The sequence below is a fragment of the Herpailurus yagouaroundi genome, unplaced genomic scaffold (assembly GCF_014898765.1).
Source record: "Herpailurus yagouaroundi ecotype Mexico unplaced genomic scaffold, PumYag 100, whole genome shotgun sequence".
Lineage (NCBI taxonomy): Eukaryota > Metazoa > Chordata > Mammalia > Carnivora > Felidae > Herpailurus > Herpailurus yagouaroundi.
This window is the reverse complement of record NW_024412391.1, coordinates 62,556,396-62,577,097: the sequence shown is the minus strand read 5'-3', so window position 1 is coordinate 62,577,097 and position 20,702 is coordinate 62,556,396. Positions and strand designations below refer to the sequence as shown.

The window sequence follows — 20,702 nt, the reverse complement described above, 5'->3', positions numbered from 1 at the left end:
TTACCACTTACCTCTCTCTATGTTCATACTTTGGTTCCGTTGGACTGGTGTAGTCATATTCCTTCAAATGTGCCTTGTGAGTTACTGTTTTATTATCGTACCTTTCTGTCTGCCATTTTTTTCTGTTTAAAACACTGTCTTCTGTTTAGAACCTATTTATCTTAAGGCACATATTTCAGCTCCTTTGCCCTGAAGAAGCCCTCCTTGACCTCTGTATTACCTAGTGATCTCTTCTTCCTGGTAACACTCATCATTCATACTATTTTTTTGACCTTGAGGTGACAGCACATTCTACTTTCATATTTTAAAGGCATACATTTTATTTCCTCATTCACTTTGCACAAGTCTTGATACTGAAATGGGACCTTTGGCCCCCTTTGTTCCCCCAAATTATTTAACTCAGGGCCTTAGTTAATTGAATATAAGGAAAAAGTCTTTTCTCAATTTTAATTTATTAAAAATATTTGAATCCTCTGAATATATTTTAGGTGGTAGTTCTTCATAAAGTATTAATACAAAAATAGGATCCAAAAACAAGATCTGTATTTTCATGAACTTTTTAAAACTGAGAATTTAAAATATGTATGGTTTTGAATTTCTTATTATTTGGTGACTTTGCTATCATATTTAGTGGTTACTAAAATTTATTCTCAAAAAATGATATCTACAAAATTAGTCAGTTTAGTTTGATTTTTTTCCTAACTAGTAGGCACAGACCTGGGAGGAATGTGTGAGAGCCGTGGGTCTAAAGATCCAAGTAGGAGAAAGATGTGAAGCTAGAGGTGATGAGAAAAACAAAACTGAGATTTGAATGGTGATTATTTCTTAAGTATTGGAGGTCAAGATTTTTACTTATTTCCTTGAAATGTGTATGAAATTGGTGTCACCATTTGGATGTGAATCGAAATTATACAGTGAAGTTCTGTGACTTCATCCACACTTTCAGAGAATTATTTTCCATCTGACCTCAGTCTACTTTATTCTAGTAAAGTAAAAATTACGATACCTGAGTTCATGAACCAATACTACTAACAAAGACCCCATGAATATGACATTTTTAATGCTCTAGAGAAATTACAACTATTTTAATGTTGCAACTTTCAAGGGTATATGTACGTTTTTCAACCCTACATCATTTAAATGAATTAAAGCATACGTTAGGCCATGGTTAACAAGTGGTTCCGGTAAATGATTATTATTTCCTTCACTTAACTGATATTGCTTAAAACGAAGCACTCACTGTAAGTACTGTGTTTATATATCATGTAATTATGTAATTGATTAGGAAAGGACCCGCAGGATTCAAATAGTTTATACTCAGAAATGATGCAACACAGGAACAGCAGGAGAAAGATGAGCATTAACAGGGTGGGCATGGAGGACTCAGGCTCATCCTTCCACTGGGCCTCACAGGACTTGGTCTCCAGATTCTAAACCACCACAGGCATGTGCATGAAGCATCTTGGTATCAAGAAGTGCAAAGTCTACGTATGGTAGGGATTTCTCACTGAAATCATTGACAGCCCCTAGATTCTACCAAATCCCAGTAGAAGTAACAAATCCGGTTATTACCAGTTTTGACAAGTTAGTCTGTCTTGCCTTCAAACAATTCATGGACCCATATTTGCAAAGCATCATTTGTCCCTGGTTAGTACATTTCACAGCTCTGACCAGTGTTCAGTACCATGCTCTAGGCAGTTCTGAAGATGAGTACTTTGTCAATCCAGGTGGTCTCATGCTATATAATACATATTACATATAACACATTTACTGCTCTCCTTTTGCTTTAGATTCTTACTATTTAGTATGTTTCTATTGTATGTTTCTTCTTCAAAAATTTTTTTATTTGAACACATTTATTATATATTTCAATTTTACCTGGTGAAAACCTAAAAAGAAAATGTTGTAAATTATTTAAAAACCTATAATCTTTTTGGTGGTCCATAGAATGTAACTTGCCAAATGTAATATAGTTAAAAAGTTAGAAAAAAGTTCTATTCTTATTATCAGATCCTGCATTATGTGAAAAATAATTTAAAGGGTAGAGATTCAGATCATTTGAATCAGCAGGTTTATCCACTTATTCACAATTCCTTTTTATAACAGAACTTACTAAATGATGCTTTTCTTGGAGATCCTTAAAAGAGCCTTATGTCTGTTGGTCCATGTAAAGTTATGGGAAAAATACTTTTAAACTTGAAATTATAAGGTCATTAGAAAAATAATGATTAGTTTGGAAGACATAAAAATACTGGTTGTGTACCTATGGAAGGAAAGTAGGAATCTATAGATACTAGGAGACTAATTCAAAGTTATACAAACTACCTTCCATTTATTTTTGGATATCTTTTATATTTGGATATTTTGTATAGACATATATATATATATTTGGATATTTTTTGTATTTGGGTATATATATATGTATATGTGTGTGTGTGTGTGTGTGTGTGTGTGTGTATATGTGTGTGTGTGTGTGTGTGTGTGTATGTGTGTATATCCATATATAGTTTTGCCACAGATGTCCCAAACGTAGACAGTTGACTCAGTCTCTTATGTTACATCTCTGTGGACAATAAAAAAATGTATTTGAATTATAGTGAAGCTAGAGGATAGGTAAAATCATACAGCTGATTCTGGTATTATTTAATTTATTCATTGATATTTCTTTATGCACTTAGTGCTAGGAATAATTATCTTTCTCTAGTAACTGCCTTTTTTCACATGAAGCCAGACCTCGTGGATTCAGATTCTGGTTTAACTACTTAGATACATGAGTTCATAGAAGTGTTTAAATCTCCCTGTGCTGTAGTTTCTTCACCTATAAGATGGGCATCATGATAGTACCTACCCCATACATTGGTGATGATTATTAAATGAATTAATACATGTAATAAATGCCTACAAAAAGTTGGACCTCAATGAAATATTGGTGATTATTATTTCCTTCTCAAAACTCTGATCCCTTCTTAGATGTTCATGTAGATTGCTGGAAAACTGAGAGGCAGTTGTATAGCCATTTCCAACAAAGGCACAGGGCCTTACAGTCTGCAGAGGAGACAGACCCTTGTTACCAATTTCTCTTTAACTCTTTGGAAGTACCAATATAAATCATTTCTTCATATCTTGATTTTTCAGTTTTAGATGAAAATTTAATAATTTCTTGTTGTAAAGCTTTCACCTAGCAGGGTTTTTTTTTTCAGTTAAAAACTTTTGCAAGAGTTTATAACATTTACTTTCTAATACATAGCTACAATTGTCATGGGTAGTTTTTCTATAAATTCATTCAAAAAGTTAAAACCAATAGGCAGTATTTATAATGTTATGCTTATGAAAATATTATTCAGTTTAGAATCAAGTAATATGACTGAATTGATAGAAAATGAAATGTAATTTTATGTCATTCAATCTGTGTCACTGTAAGGGAGGGTTTCTTTTTTTTTTTTAATTTTTTTTTCCAACGTTTATTTATTTTTGGGACAGAGAGAGACAGAGCATGAACGGGCAAGGGGCAGAGAGAGAGGGAGACACAGAATCGGAAACAGGCTCCGAGCCACCAGCCCAGAGTCCGACGCGGGGCTCGAACTCACGGACCTCGAGATCGTGACCTGGTTGAAGTCGGACGCTTAACCGACTGCGCCACCCAGGCGCCCCTGTAAGGGAGGGTTTCAAAGCATAAAGGTTCTAATGGAAACTGACTTAATTTATTTCTAGCCTTCTTGATTTCCTCTGGGTCATCCATAGCTGCCAGGGTGCTTGCATGTCTGAGAATGGATTATTTTGCCCTGAAATATGGCTAGGTATAGTATTTGAGGTTCAAAATCTTTTTCTTTTAGTATTATGAAGACATTTTCCATTGTATTTTAATATCTACAATTGGTAAAGAGAATTTTAATATTAATCTGATTTGTAGTCCGGTTTTCTGTCTTGGATTTTTCCCCCCTCTTAATTTTATTTTTGAAATTTTTATCAGGCTACAACTAGATCTGTGTTTGTTTGTTTGGTGTAGTTCTACTTGGGAGTCAGTCTGAACACTTGAGTTTGAGAAATTTTTCTATTATTATTTTATTATTTTCTTTATTTTTCATTGTCTTGGTTTTCTCTTCTCAAACCAGTATTAAATGGGGATTAGATATCTTGGCCGTATTGTCTAACATCTTCTTTCTGTCATCTCCATCTGTTTACGTTTTTGTTAATATATTCTAAGAGTTTTCTCAATTTTATCAACCATATTACCAATTTATTTGTAAGCCATGGCCTTTTTTTTATCCTTTCTGACCCATTCTATTTCCTTTTTCTACTTAAAGTTTGTCCTCTCTTATCCAACCTTGAGAATTATTCACCTTCCTACTTGAGATCTTCATGTGGCTTTCAAATGTAATTAAGTTTCATGTAGCACATCAAATGTAATATGTTCAAATTATTATCCTTTGTACCATTCTCTGTCTCCTCCAAAAAAAAAACAATCATGTGATCTCTACTTGGCTAATTCTGTCTTATCAGTTCTCAGTTCAAAAGTCACTTTTTCAGTAAATGAGTTCTTCTTGTATTAAGCTTTTCATGTTGTCCAAGTCAGTTTCTATCACATTACCGATATTTTCTACATAGCATTCATCAAATAATCCTCTGATGATCCACTCTTCCTAGTATTGCCTCTCTTGTTCAGTCCTCCACCTCATTGTCTCCTGACTAGCCTTGATGATTAGAGTATAAAGAAAGTAGTGATGTGTGACTTCTGAGGGTATGCTATAAAAGGCATACCTATACCTTCTGCCTTGGATTTCTGCATCACCAGCTCTGGAGAAATCCAGCTACCATATCAGACAGCCTTCTGGAGAGGTTCACACAAGGAAGAATTTAGGCCTGTGAACAGCCAGCACCAAGTTGCCAGCCATGTGAGAGGGGCACCTTGGAATGAGATCGCTACCCTCAGTAAAGCCTTCAGGTGACTGCAGCCCCAGTCAACATTAGATTGAACTTAGTGAGAAGCTCCAAGCAGAACTGCCCAGTCAGGCATCTCCTGAATTCTTGGCTCAGAGAAACTAGGAAAGATAAACCATCTGTAAGTTTTGGGATAATTTATGTCAGAGAAGATATAAATTAGAACAAAAGAGAGGACATCATTACAGACCTCACATATAAGGATTAGCCAATATTATGAAGAACTCTATGCTGATAACTACAACTTAGAATAGTTAAGTTCTTCGAAGACAATACTATCAGAAAGTACCAAAGGTCACTCAGAAAAAATAGTGTGTGTATGGGTGTGTTTGTACACATGAAGATGAATTCAGAGTTAAAGCTTTCCAGTAAAGAAAATTCCGGTTCCAGTTTGTTTCATTGGTGAATCTCACCAAACATTAGAGAGAGAAATAACATGAATTCTATACAAATTCTTCCAGAACATAGAAGAGGGCACACATCTCAGCTATATTTATGAGGCCAGCATTACCATTTAAGTGAGAAAAAGACATTTAAAATAAAAATTATTACTGCCAATATTTTTCATGAATGTAGTTACAAAAGTCCTTAATAAAATTTTAACAGGTTAAAGTCAGAAATATACAAAAAGGATAATACATTATGGCTAAGAGACATTTTTTGGGGGGAGGGGGAATACATGTTTGATTTAATGTTTGAAATTCAACCTATGGAATTTTCCATACTGATAGAAAAATGGAGAATAATCATATGCTCATTTCAGTAGATGTAAGCCACAGAAAACTCTCAGGAAATTTGAAATATAAGGGAATTTCCTCATAGTAATAAATAGCATTTAAGTGAAACCTATAGTTAATATCATACTTAATGATGGGAGACAAATGCTTTCTCTTTAGTATAAGAACAATTTAAGAGTGTCCACTTTCACCACTTCTATTCAGCATTATGCTATGGGTCATAGCTAGGTCACTGAGGCAACAGTAAGAAATGGCAAACATTTTTGATTGAAAGGGAGAAGTAAAACCCTTTATTCATAGACAACATGTTCATCTCTGTAGAAAATAGCAAGGAATCTATGAAGGATGCTGCTAATAAGTGAGTCAAACAAGATTACAGGGAATAGGTTGATGTACACAAATCAGTTCTGTTCTGTATACTAGCAACAACAACAAAAAATGAAAATTCAGATTACAACCAACTTTTGTGGGGTGCCTGGGTGGCTCAGTTGGTTAAACCTCCAACACTTGTTTTCAGCTCAGGTCATTATCTCATGGTTTTGTGAGTTCAAGCCTGATATGGGACTCTGCACTGACAGCACAGAGCCTGTTTGGGATTCTCTCTCTCTCCCTCTCTCTCTGCTCTTCCCCCACTCACACTGTCTCTGTCTCTCTCAAAATAAATAAACTGAAAAAAAAAACCCAACTTTTATGATAGCATCAAAACATGAAATATTTAATACCTGACATGATATGTTGATGACTTCAGCAAAATGTTTCTGAGAGAAAATAAAGACAACCTCAATGAATGAAGCAATAGACCATGTTCGTGGATCAGAATACTCAGTGTTGTTAAAATTCCAATGTTTTCCAAATCTGCATACTAAGCACAATCTTAGTGAAAATCTCCATAAGATTTTTTGTAGAAATTAATATTTTTGACAAAGAACGAATTTGGAGAACTTTCGCTGCCTCAAAGCTACACTAATCACAGCAGTCTTGTGTAGGCATAAGGATAGAAATATAGATTAATGGAACAGAAAAGAGAGTTCCAACATATGCATGCATAGACACAAACAATTGAGTTTTGACAAATGTACCAAAGTAATTCAGTGGGGGAAATTATAGTCTTTTAAAATGGTGCTGGGACAATTGAATAACCACATTTATAAAAAACAAAAACACTTGACCTTTGCCCCACAGCATATACAAAAATTAATTCAAGATCGTAGATCTAAGTGCAACAGCTAAAACTATAAAATTTCTAGACAACAGGCAAAAAATCTTTATGACCTTGGGTTAATCAAAGATCTGTTAAGACACAAAAGCAAAAAATATAAAAGAAAGACATGATAAATTAAACTACATCAAAATTTAAAACATTTGTTCAAAAAATACCATTAAGAAAATGAAAAAGCGAGCCAAAAACAATATTTGCAAAAACAATTATCTGATAAAGGGCTCTTATTTAGAAGATATGAAGAACTTTTATAATTCAATAAGATGATATATAGCCCTATTAAAAATATGCAAATCAATTAAAGAGACACTTTACCAAGGAAGATCTACAGTTAGACACATGAAATACTGCTCAACATCATTAATCATTGGGGAAATGCAAATTAAATCCAGAATGAGGTGCTACTACACACCCACTAGTATGGCTGAAATTTAAAAGACTGATAATACTATGCATTGACAAGGATGTGGAGCAGATTTAACATTCATTCATTGCCAGCAGGAATGCAAAATAGCACAGCCACTTTGCAGAACAGTTTGGCAGGTTCTTATAAAGCTAAGCTTGTACTTACCATACCAGCCAGCAATTCTATTCTTAGCTATGTATTCAAGAGCAATAAAAACATATATCTACCCAAACGACTCATACTTACATGTTCATAGGAGCCTCGTTCATAAGAGCTAGAAACAACTCAAATGTCCTTTAACTGATAAAGGATATACAAATTGTATTGTATTCCTGTGTAATGAAATATTTCTTTGCAATACAAAGAAACAAATTACCAATATATTCAACATAATATTTGACTGACAGAGCTGTTATATTGACCAAAAGAAGGCAGACAGAAAAGCTTTTGTACTGTAAACTGCAAGCATTTAAGAGGGAATATTTTTGAGGCAATGAAATTGTGCTATACTGTGGTTATTGTATTTGTGACACAGCTGTGTGTGTGTGTGTGTGTGTGTGTGTGTGTGTGTGTGTGTGTATTTGTGAAAACTCATACAAAATAAATTTGGTAAATTTTATTATATGTAAATTTGACTTCAATAAAACAGATTTTTTAAACGTATGCTAACAGTTCTGATTAATTTAAAAAGCACCATGCTAACTAAGTATGTTGATGGTGATGGTGATTTGGAAAGGAGGACAGTGTCTACTTAGGAAAGGCAAATGCAATCAAACTGAACTTCCTCAGCAGTGCTTATGTGTTATTGTGCTGTATACTTTTATGTAAAAAAACATTTTATTATTTATTTTTTACCAGAAAAAAAAATCTATATTAAGTTCTTGTCTGGACTCTTTTCCTTATTCAGTCGTGGATTTGCGATATAATTTTAAGAACCCTTTTTTGGGGGTCTCCAGCTTTAAGTGGGACCTTTCGAATCTTGTGTACTATTATGTAAATGACTTAGTGTACCTGTTCTTGTAAAACATATTGCCTCAAAATTTTGTGACTTGAAACAACACAGTTTCTGGGATCTATTTCCTAGTTTTTTCCTGAGAGCCTCCCTACAGGGATGCCTCACAACATGGAGACTGAATTTCCCAGAGGAAGTGACCCAAGACAGTACCCAAGATGGAATCTGTCATCTTTTTATAACTTAATATCCAAAGGTACATTCCATTAGTTTTGTATTTTGTTTGATGAAAGTGAGTTAACAAGTCCCTCTTATACTCAAGGGGAGAGAATTACACAAGACTCGAACATCAGGAGCCAGAGATCACTTGGATCCATCTCGGAGGCTGCCTGTTATGTAGTGATCAATAACTGGTTGGATGGATGGACGGACGGATGGACAGACTAATTAATGTTATACCACAATAAAATGTATTTGTTTAATCTTGCATACCCTCGTGGATGGAACTGGAGAGTGTGATGCTAAGTGAAATAAGCCATACAGAGAAAGACAGATACCATATGGTTTCACTCTTATGTGGATCCTGAGAAACTTAACAGAAACCCATGGGGGAGGGGAAGGAAAAAAAAAAAAAAAAAGAGGTTAGAGTGGGAGAGAGCCAAAGCATAAGAGACTGTTAAAAACTGAGAACAAACTGAGGGTTGATGGGGGGTGGGAGAGAGGGGAGGGTGGGTGATGGGTATTGAGGAGGGCACCTTTTGGGATGAGCACTGGGTGTTGTATGGAAACCAATTTGACAATAAATTTCATATATTACAAAAAAAAAAAATGTTGCATACCCTATCTTGAGAAGAACCCTGAAACATTTGAGATTATTTAGGAAAGACTGACCAGGATAGTGAAAGGTCTAAACACTGTTTCCTTCTATATATAAAAATTAAAGATTCTGCCAACTTTTGCCTAAAACAGAAAATTTTAAGAAGACATGGTAACAATTGCAAAACATTTGAAAGAGTAGACTCTAGGAAAAGACTTAGGTGTTCTTACTTAGGTATTCTTTTTACTGCAGACAGCCATCCTAGTACTGGAGGACAGCAGTTATAGGAAATTGATGTTACAGGAGAGTGTGCTTCAGTATGAGAAGTTTCTAATAATATATTGTGTATTTGTTTTTCAGGGCCATTTACATTAAACTTTAAATGCTTTCTTCCAGGTACTGCTATATGATCAATAACTATGCATTCATCATGCTTTATCCCTAGCATATATTTTTTTTGGTTTTTTTGCTTTAAAAATTTTTTAAATGTTTATTTTATTTTTGAGAGAGACAGAGCACAAGCAGGGGAGGGGCAGAGAGAGAGAGAGAGAGAGAGATACAGAATCTGAAGCAGGCTCCAGGCTCTGAGCTGTCAGCACAGAGCCCGATGTGGGGCATGAACCCACGAACTGTGAGATCATGACCTGAGCCGAAGTCAGACACTTAACTGACTGAACCACCCAGGCACCCCTAGCATATGTTTTTAATGACTTTTTGACACTGAGCCATATGGCACTTTGGAGGTGAGGATTTTGGAGGAATTGTAGTCACACATAATAAAAAATGAATTAATATGAAGGTCTTAAATATTGCCCTGTCCATTTTCGAAAGGTTAGAACACTCAAAAGAAAAATATAAATTAATGATGAGGTTTTTAAATAAATGTGCACTTGATATTTTGGATTCATACCTGGACATGTAATTTCTTTTTTATTTGTTTACTTGAGAGAGAGAGCAGGGAGAGGGACAGAAGGAAATAATTTTTTTTAATGTTTTTATTTTTTTTATTTTTGGGAGAGAGAGAGAGAGAGAGAGAGAGAGAGAGAGAGAGAGAGAGAAACAGAGCATGAGCAGGGGAGGGGCAGAGGGAAAGGGAAACACAGAATCCAAAGCAGGCTCCAGGCTCTGAGCTGTCAGCACAGAGCCCGATATGGGGCCTGAACTCATGAGCCATGAGATTATGACCTGAACCCGAGGCAGATGTTTAACTGACTGAGCCCCTGAGGCACCCCTGAGAAAGAGAGAATCTTCAGCAGGCTCTGTGCTCAGCACAGAGCCTGAAGCAGGACTTGATCCCATGACCCTGGGATCATGGCCTGAGCTGAAATCAAGAGTTGACTCTCAACCGACTAAGCTACCCGGGTGCCCTCACGCCCCACCGCCTTTTTTTTTTTTTTTTTTACTGTTATTTGTTTAATGTTTTTATATTGTCAAAGTAAGGCATACTTGTCCAAAAAAAAAAAAAAAAAATCAAGCAGTACTGAGTAGGTAAAGGTAAAAGCCTACTGTTTTCCTTGCCCGAGACCACCTCCCCACCTACACGTACACACACACTCTCACACATGGATCCAATTCCCCAAAGAAATAACTATTAACAGTTTGGTGTATGTCATTCCAGATATTTCAGATACATGTACATTCTTACACATGTGGGATTATAATATCCTTATTGCTTTGCAATTTTGTCCTGTTGGATGAAGCTAAAAACTGAATTCTTTTATCATTCAGCTCCTATTTTTAGATTTATTATTTAGATAAAATAATCATTAATTTACCACTTTAAAAATATAAGGAGGGGAGACTGGGTGACTCAGTCAGTTAAGCATCAGACTTCAGCTCAGGTCATGAGCTCATGATTCGTGGGTTTGAGCCCTGCATCAGGCTCTGCACTGACAGCTCATAACCTGGAGCCTGCTTCAGATTCTGTGTCTCCCTCTCTGCTTCTCCCCCACTCATGCTTTGTATCTGTCTTTCAAAAATAAATAAACATCAAATAAATTCTTAAATAATAAAACAGTAAAAAGGGAAGCAAATTTAGTGCACTCATATTCTTAGCTACTTCCTATTCTTTCTGCCTTTCCTTTTTTGCTATATAATTTCTTATAACATTTACATTCTATTCTAGGACCAATATTCTCTGAGTTGTTTACCTTAGTTTGTATGTATGTGTGTAATTATTTATTTATTTTTATATATGTTAGTTAACATATAGTGTACTATTGGTTTCAGGAGTAGAATTTAGTGACTTGTCGCTTGCATATAACACCCAGTGCTCAGCCCGACAAGTGCTGTCCTTAATGCCCATCACCCATGTAGCCCATCTTCCCACTCATCTCCCCTCCATTAGCCCTCAGTTTGTTCCTTATATGGAAGAGTCTATTATGGTTTGCCTCCCTATTTTTCTTATTTTATTTTTCCTTCCTTTCCCCTATGTTCATCTGTTTTTTTTTCTTAAATTCCACATATGAGTAAAATCATACTGTATTTGTCCTTCTCTGATTGACTTATTTCACTTAGCATATTACACCCTAGTTCTATCCACATTGTTGCAAATGGCAAGATTTCATTCTTTTTGATGACTGAGTAGTATTCCATGGTGTATATATACCTCATCTTTATCTGTTTGTCAGTCGATGGACATTTAGGCTCTTTCCATAGTTTGGCTATTGTTGATAATGCTGCTTTAAACATTGTGGTGCGTATGCCCCTTTGAATCAGCATTTTATATCCTTTAGAGTAGTGCAATGGACATGTAATTTCTAAATATGAAAACTAAAAAAAATCTTTACTTAATTGGTATATCTGAGATTTCCATTTGAAATGCATTAAATCTTGAAATGTTTTGTTTCATTCACATCATTTTAAGATGAGGTTTTTGTTGCCATTATAGCACAAAGAGAAATTGAGAGTGTCACTTTTTCTCAGAGTCTTGATTGTATAATTGTGCATAACGGAGTGTCATTTGTAATGGAGGGCAGTGAGGGCACCACCATGTTCATGGGAATTCTCAGTCCTTGTAGATTTTGTGTTTACATTATTACTCCCTTGCAGTCAGACAAGAAGAGCAGCTACTATGTATTTGGGACCATAGATATTATAAGTTCTAAATTATATGTATGTGTGTGTGTGTGTGTGTGTGTGTATATATAATATATATAATACATAATTATAATATATAATATAAATATAATATAATATAATATGTATTATAAATGTATATCTATAAATATAATATATACTATAAATATACTATACTATATATTATAAATGCATATCTATAAATATATTTTGTAAATGTATATGTACATATAAATATATGTGTGTGTGTGTGTGTGTGTGTGTGTGTGTATATATATATGTATGTATGTAGTCAACAACCACTGGTGATAGAAAGAAGATTAAAAACAGTGGAGATTTCAGGACACCTGGGTGGCTCAGTTGGTTGAGTGTCTAACTTCGGCTCAGGTCATGATCGCTCAGGTCATGATCTCACAGGGTCATGAGTTCAAACCCCACATTTGGTTCTGTGCTGACGGCTTGGAGCCTGGAGCCTGCTTCAGGTTCTATGTCTCCTCTTTCTCTGCCCTTCCCCTGATCACATTCTGTCTCTCTCTCTCTCAAAAATAAACAAACATAAATAAACAAACAAACAAACATTTAAAACAAAAAAAACAGTGGACATTTCAAAAAATTGTTTTAAGGGGACTTTGGCTTAATGAGACATTTTCTGATGCCAATTTTTACAGATTAACACTTAAAATATTTTATTTTAAATTGTTGTATGTGTAAATATTTAAACCTGAAACATCAAAGCTAACTTTAAAATAGAGAAACGTCACTTCTTGAGAAGGTATAACACTTTTAGAACATATTTAAGTTTATACCTATTACGTAGTGTATAGTCCTTGAAGTAGCATGGGTTAGGCAATGTTTTTTGTTTTTGTTTTTGTTTTTTAAGAATTCAACTACTTTTGAAATTCAACTACTATATTGAAATATAGTGGTAGAAAAAAGTTTTTATAATTAGAACTTGGTTAGATAGAACATTCATTTCAAGAAATAATGCTTACACTTAAGTTTAAATATTTCAGATCTAGATATTTAAAGGCTAGCTTTTTTTAAAAATATATATATAAGGGGCGCCTGGGTGGCGCAGTCGGTTAAGCGTCCGACTTCAGCCAGGTCACGATCTCGCGGTCCGGGAGTTCGAGCCCCGCGTCGGGCTCTGGGCTGATGGCTCAGAGCCTGGAGCCTGTTTCCGATTCTGTGTCTCCCTCTCTCTCTGCCCCTCCCCCGTTCATGCTCTGTCTCTCTCTGTCCCAAAAATAAATAAACGTTGAAAAAAAAATTAAAAAAAATAAAAAATATATATAATTTATTGTCAAGTTAGCTAATGTACAGTGTATACAGTGTGCTCTAGGCTTCGGCGGTAGATTCCCAGGGTTCATCACTTACATACAAGACCCCGTGCTCATCCCAACAAGTGCCTTCCTCAATGCCCATCACCCATTTTCCCCTCTCCCAGCGCCCCCCAATCAACCCTCAGTTTGTTCTCTGTATTTAAGAGTCTCTTATGGGGGTGCCTGGGTGGCTCAGTCAGTTAAGCTTCCGACTTCAGCTCAGGTCACGATCTCGCGGTCCATGAGTTCGAGCCCCGCGTCAGGCTCTGGGCTGACGGCTCAGAGCCTGGAGCCTGTTTCAGATTCTGTGTCTCCCTCTCTCTCTGCCCCTTCCCGTTCATGCTCTGTCTCTCTCTGTCTCAAAAATAAATAAAACGTTTAAAAAAAAAAAAAAAGAGTCTCTTATGGTTTGTCTCCCTCTCTGTTTGAAACTATTTTTTCTCCTTCCCTTTACCCCATGGTATTCTGGTAAGTTTCTCAAGTTCCACATATGAGTGAAAACATATGAAGGAGTGTTGATTCGTAGGGGCACATGTACCCCAACGTTTATAGTAGCACTTTCAACAATAACCAAATTATGAAAAGAGCCCAAATGTCCATCAACTGATGAATGGATGAAGAAGATGTGGTCTATATATACAGTGCAATACTACTTGGCAATGAGAAAGAATGAAATCCTGCCATTTGCAGCAACTTGGATGGAACTGGAGGGTATTGTGCTAAGTGAAATAAGTCAGTCAGAGAAAGGTCTAGCTTTTTTTTTTTTTTTGACGTTTATTTATTTTTGAGAGAGAGAGAGAAAGGTAGAGGGTGAGCAGGCAAGGGCAGAGACAGAGGGAAACACAGAAACCGAAGCAGGCTCTAGGCTCTGAGCTGTCAACACAGAGCCCGACGAAGGGCTTAAACTCACAAACTGCAAGATCATGACCTGAGCCAAAGTCTGGTGCTTAACTGACTAAGCCACACAGGTGCCCCTGAGAAAGGTCTAGCTTTTAAGAGCAAACATTTTCCTAGATGAATTTAAAAAAATGTTAATGTTAAATAAAAAGTATTATTATATTAATCCAAATCCCAATATAGAAAGGAGAAATATGTAAGAGTATCCAAGTACAAAAAGAGTCAAAACCTTGGTTGTGTAGGACTTTTGCCTCTAGATAGTAACACAAATCTTAGTGAAAACAATTAAGTCAAGTATTTTCAAAGCTGTCAAGTTCAGAGTAAGGACATAAAATGTGATCAAACAGAAAAAAATGAGACATTTTCTACAAAAATGTTTAAAAGTATCATGTGACCTTGTGATCCAAGACTCCAGTATAATGAGAAGAGATGTTATGGATCTACTTTTCTTGTTTTTAAAATACATCTTGTAGGTTTTTGTTGTGTGCACGATAAATATTTGTTAAAAATCTTAATGAAAGGATTGATTATATGAAAACTAATAACTATATCCTATTATGGCTTTTCATTTTACCGACTTGCTTCATTTTACGTGAAAAATTTTTAAGTTTTGACATCAGCTAAGTGCCATTTTTGACTAGTATATCACTTTTATTGGAATAACATGTCTGAAAAACAAGACACTCACAACTCATCAGTTTTCAACATAACTTCTCACATCATTTACACTGAACATGTAGGATCTTTATGATTTCAATTCAGCAAATTGTAAATGCAATTTTATAGTTGTTTAGTTTTTGTTTGACAGCTCACCAGAGAATTCAATAAACTAATCAGATGAAACCTGTGTAATCTCGTCATCTGAACTCTAAGGGACAGTGCATGAACATGGCTTGGTCTGATAATAGATGAAAAGAAAAAGGAAACCTGATTTATCTGTCTTTACCTCTTGTATCTCAGCCTGAGGGGGAGAGGGGGCAGTTCTTACTAAAATAATTCACATCAAAACAACATGATTGTTTGAAACACCAGAAAAAAGCCATGCTGAACACATAAATCCTAATTCTATATTTTAGTTTTAGCCTTTATTTGTCAATTATAACCTTAGTAAATACCCAACTTTTAATTTAAATATCCATTACAGTTTGGCTTCTGTTATCTCATGCTTTATAGCTAAAAATAAAAAGACCAAACATTTAAGAACATATAGAAAGGTAATTTGAATGTTAAGCAAAGTAAACAAATTTAGATAGTAACAAGAAAAAATACAGATGATTTAACTGGATGATTTGACTACATGCGTGTCATTTCAGTTGGAGACAATGTCTAAAATATAAACCAAAACTGTGTGTAAATATCAGCTGATTTGGCCACATGTTTAGAGGGACTGATTGTTCCTGACTTTATTAATTGTTACATTTTTGAAGACTGAAAATTTTCAATTTAAAGTGAGCATATAATGTATACTTTTATATTTCAGTGGTAACTGAAATTAAGTTTCTCAGAACACACGTTAGTGCAGGTATTTTATCTTTACTGTGGTTGATTCTCAAAAAACTACTCTGTTTTCAAATCTAGTGTGATTCAAATAAGAGGTAACTGGGACAGGGTGCACAGATAGTACTTTTAAAGGTGTTCAACTCTATCTAGCTATTAATACATTATGCAGGTAAAAACAACAGAAAACATTTGTTAAATACTCTCTAGGCACCAGGTCCTTAGTTAATCTTTTTATATGTATTACATAATATTTGAGTTACATTCATTTTATTACAATATGGGAACAGAGGACTAGAAATGTGAATACATTCAAGGTCACAGAGCTGGTCATACTGTCATGTTTATGGCTTAGTGAATTTGTCCTATCAAAACCTTTTCTCCCTTTTACAGACACTTTTAACCCCTAAATTAAACTATCACAGCATATCTATAGTGCAAACTCATAATGAAAATAATAACCTTACTTTAAAATTTGCATCTTCTGCCCAATTCTACATGTGCTATATTGTACACACACAGATACAGGAGTCCGTATTTATAAAGACACCTTTAAAACGGACCAAATATTTAAGAACATATAGCAAGGTAATTTGAATGTTACACATTTTCCAAGTGGGAGATTTTATCACTTTCCTCAGAATAGTAATAGTACCTAACATCCTTTCATGTCTGTACCACATTTTTAAAAAAAAAGTTTATTTATTGGGCGGCCCGGGTGGCTCAGTTTGTTAAGTGACCAACTTCAGCTCAGGTCATAACCCGGGGGTTCAAGCCCCTCATCGGGCTCTGTGCTGACAGCTCAGAGCCTAAGCCTACTTTGGATTCTCTCTCTCTCTCTCTCTCTCTCTCTCTCTGTTTCTCTCTCTGCCCCTCCCCTGCTCATGCTCTGTCTCTCTCAAAAGTAAATAAAACTTTAAAAAACATTTACTTTGGGAGGGAGAGAGAGAGAGAGAGAGAGAGCCTAGGGAGGGGCAGAGAGCAAAGAAGAGAGAGAATCCCAAGCAGGCTCCGTGCTGTCATCTAGGAATTCCATGCAGGGCTCTGACCTACAAAATGTGAGATCATGACCTGAGCCAAAACCAAGAGTTGGATGTTTAACTGACTGAGCCACCCAAGCGCCCCTATACCATCTATTATTCTTTTATTGCTCCTTTAGACACATGGAGTAGATGCCAGTTATCACATGAGGGAAAAATCAGGCACGCAGATTAGTTTAGTTCCACTTCTGGGTGCTTTTGCTCTGAACCATACTTATCAAGATGACATTCTTCTACTGCATATATGAATTATAAATTATACTAGATTATAAGGTTTTAAAGATGTGTGTAGCTAAGTGCTATAATGCTACCCCAAATAGCTGCCTGAATGAAGACATGTACTTTAATATAACACTTTAAAAAGTGTATTTTGTGAGATGGACTGTCTATTTTATGTACAATTACAAATCACTTTTATTTTTTCAGACTGTAAAGTAATTTTGAATACAGACTAATATTGGGAAAATAGTGAATAATGTTAAATTGTAGGGCAAATTCAGAAAGCCATGCTGTGATTTGAGCAACTATGCCTTCTTGTTTAAAATGCTGGTTTCTTATGTAGTATGGAACAATTCTTATTTCCTCTGAAACACTGATTATGCATATATTTGGGGGGGGAGGTTTTTTGTTTTTTTTTTTTTGTTTTAGTTTTAGCATCACGAATAATTCCAGGTTGGAATTAGAGATCATGTTTTGAGGACAGGAAAAAGCTTGCACATTGTATTGGAATTTTGATTTATTATATAATTATATAATTTAATATATATGATGTACTCTAATATTGTAATTTGGGCCTTAAAAATAATTTTCTACTTTGAAATTTCTCACCAATGACTCCTTCATTCACCTCTAGAACCATCAGCACTGGTTCCAACTCATTGGCAAGTGAACCAAATCTTATCTATTTCTCTCCCTGAATTGTGATCAGAGTAATTTTAAATACTTGCCTTGCAGAGGAAATAAACTCCTGCATTCTTAGGGAAAACTGTTCAACTGAAAGACCTGACAATGTAATTTTCAAATAAGTGTAAAGAGTTGATGGCTTAAATGAATGTGAATTCTTATTTACCTTTTACTTTGAGCTTGGCTACTATTTTCCATTAATAGCGTTTGGTACGTTAATTGCTTCCTTCAAGCTCCTGTCAGCTTTCTAGTAGGTAAGTGATACTCCCTCAAACCCCACTTTGGTATGCATTTGAAGAAACATAAAGGGTCAATCTAGGTTTTCCTAAATCTATGATTTGAGGATATGAGTTTATTAATTGCTTTATGTTTATATATCATTTCTGACTTTTAACCAAAAATATAATGAATTCAAGATAGTCATTATATGTCTAGATTAGTTGGGCATATTAGAGACTTTATGTATCTTCCATCATAGAAACTGAATATCTCCAAAAGAAAGAAAGAAAGAAAGAAAGAAAGAAAGAAAGAAAGAAAGAAGAAATAAAAATGTCTTCATAGTGGGTATGATCTTATATATGGAAAAATTCTAAGGAATCTCTAAAAATCTATGATTAATAAGTGAGTTTAGCAAAGTCACAAAATACAAGGCTAAAATTCAAAAATCAATTTTATCTCCATTCTAGAAACAATCAGAAACAAATTTAAAAATCCATACCACTTACAATAACTTGAAAAAACATGAATAGAGGTAAATTTAACAAACTATAGCCACAACCTTACACTGAGCACTGGAGCGTATTACTGAAAGAAAGTAAAGAAAACCTAAATAAATACAGACATGCACCATCTTCATGGATCAGCTCAATATTAGGATGTCAGTTTTCCACAAATGGATCTATAGATTCAAAGCAATCCCAAATCAAACATCAGTGGGCTTTTAAAAGAAATTGATAAGCTGACTATAACATTTATATTAAAATGCAGATAACTTATAAGAGTAGTCAAAATAATTTGGGAAAAGATACACAGAGTTGGAAAATTCACACCACCTAGTTTCAAGATTTACTATACAGTAATCGAGGCAGTGTGGTATTGGCACAAGGATAAATACACCAATAGAATAGATTGGAAAAGTCCAAAAATCAGCCCACAGGTATATAGTCAACTGATTTTCAACAAATGTGCTGAAGTAATTCAGTGGCAGTATTGAATAGTTTTTTCAACAAATGGTGTTAAAACAGCTGGTTATCTATTTGGAAAATAATGAAACTCTACCTTTATCGAATATCATGCATGGAAATTAATTTGAAAGATAATAAAGACATAAGATAAAATCAAAACATTAACACTTCTAGAAGAAAAGAAAAATAGGAAAAATCTTAGCTATCTTAAATGAGGCAAAGATTTCTGAGGAAACAAAAGGGACAAATCTTTTAAAAAATGATAAATTGGACTTCCTTGAAAGACACAATTAAGAAAATTAAGAGGTAAACCACAGATTGGGAGAAGATAATAAATCAGACCGACAGATATACATGCATTATTTGTATGTATCTATGTGTATTTGTTATTTAGAGTATAGATAGATGAGGATATGCATCCAGAATATATAAGGAACCATTACAGCTCAATAGTAAAAAGCCAGACAACCAGTTTTTTTTTTTTAATTGGCAAAAGATTTGAAAAGGTATTTCACTGGAAAAGATATATGAATGGTCAATAAGTGCATGAAAAGATACTCACATTATAATTGGTCATCAAAGCATTGGAAATTAAAACCATTATAAGGTTTAAAGTGTAAGGTTAAAAGACAAAACTAAGTGTTGATGAGGATGTAGAGCAACTGTAATTTTCATGCTTTGCTAGTAGGAATATAAAATGGTGCCACAACTTCGAAAACGCATTTAGCTATTTCTTTAAAAGCTGAGCATATACTACTATACAACATTAATTCCACTATTAGTTATTTGTCTAAGGGAGATGAAAATCCACGTCCCCACAAAGGTTTGCACACAAATGTCTACACTAACTTTGCCCATAATATCCAAAATGCAACGCGACTATCCATCAATAGAAGAATAGGTAAGCCAAATGTAGTACATCTGGTACCAGGAATAATAAAAAGGAATGAATTACTGATACTTGAAACAGCATGGATAAGTCTCCAAAACATTATGGGGAGCCAAAGAAGTGAGACACTCTGTGATTCCATTTTTATGAAACTATAGAAAAAACAAATCTAATATGGGCCCAGGGTGAGGAGGATTTACCAGAAAAGGAAATGGGATATTTTAGGTTGATAGACATTTTCTATATCTTTGTTGATGTGGTGATTACAGTTTTATACGTTAGTCAGACTTATCAAATTGCACCTTTAAAGTAGATGTATTTTATTATGTGTAAATTATAGGATGAATAAGGATGGAAATTAGAGAAGTTACAAATTCTACTTACAGTTGATCCCCTAGGAAAAAAAGTCAAGTGATAAATGAGCACCTGAGCAAGATTTCAGAATCCTGTTTGAAACTACATAAAAATACTGCTATAAAGGCAATTACTAACATCTAAGTATAAAAATCTTGACTTTTAGTGCATTTGTACGGAGAATGGTGGTATATTTCATTTAAACTTATGATCAAACATAGCAATCTATTGTAATCAGAGGAAAGCATCAGTTCTAAGTATAGAAACAAGATTAAACAAAGAGACACATCCAAAATAATGAAATTAAATGATATATAGCAACTAAATCTAAATCATGTGTACTACTCATATATTTTTAGAAAAATAGCCATATATTAGTGTGAAAAGATGTAAAGAAGTGAATATGAATTTGTTGAGCCAAACACATAGTATTGATAAGGATGTATCATAAGTAACTGTAGCTTGCGAT

General features: G+C 34.7%; 1 protein-coding gene across 17 annotated transcripts in view; it reads left to right on the top strand.

Annotated features, from left to right (window-relative positions):
• Positions 1-20,702, top strand: part of PPP1R9A (protein phosphatase 1 regulatory subunit 9A) — a 323,453-nt gene that overhangs the window by 203,903 nt on the left and 98,848 nt on the right. The gene's annotated exons all lie outside the window — the stretch shown is intronic.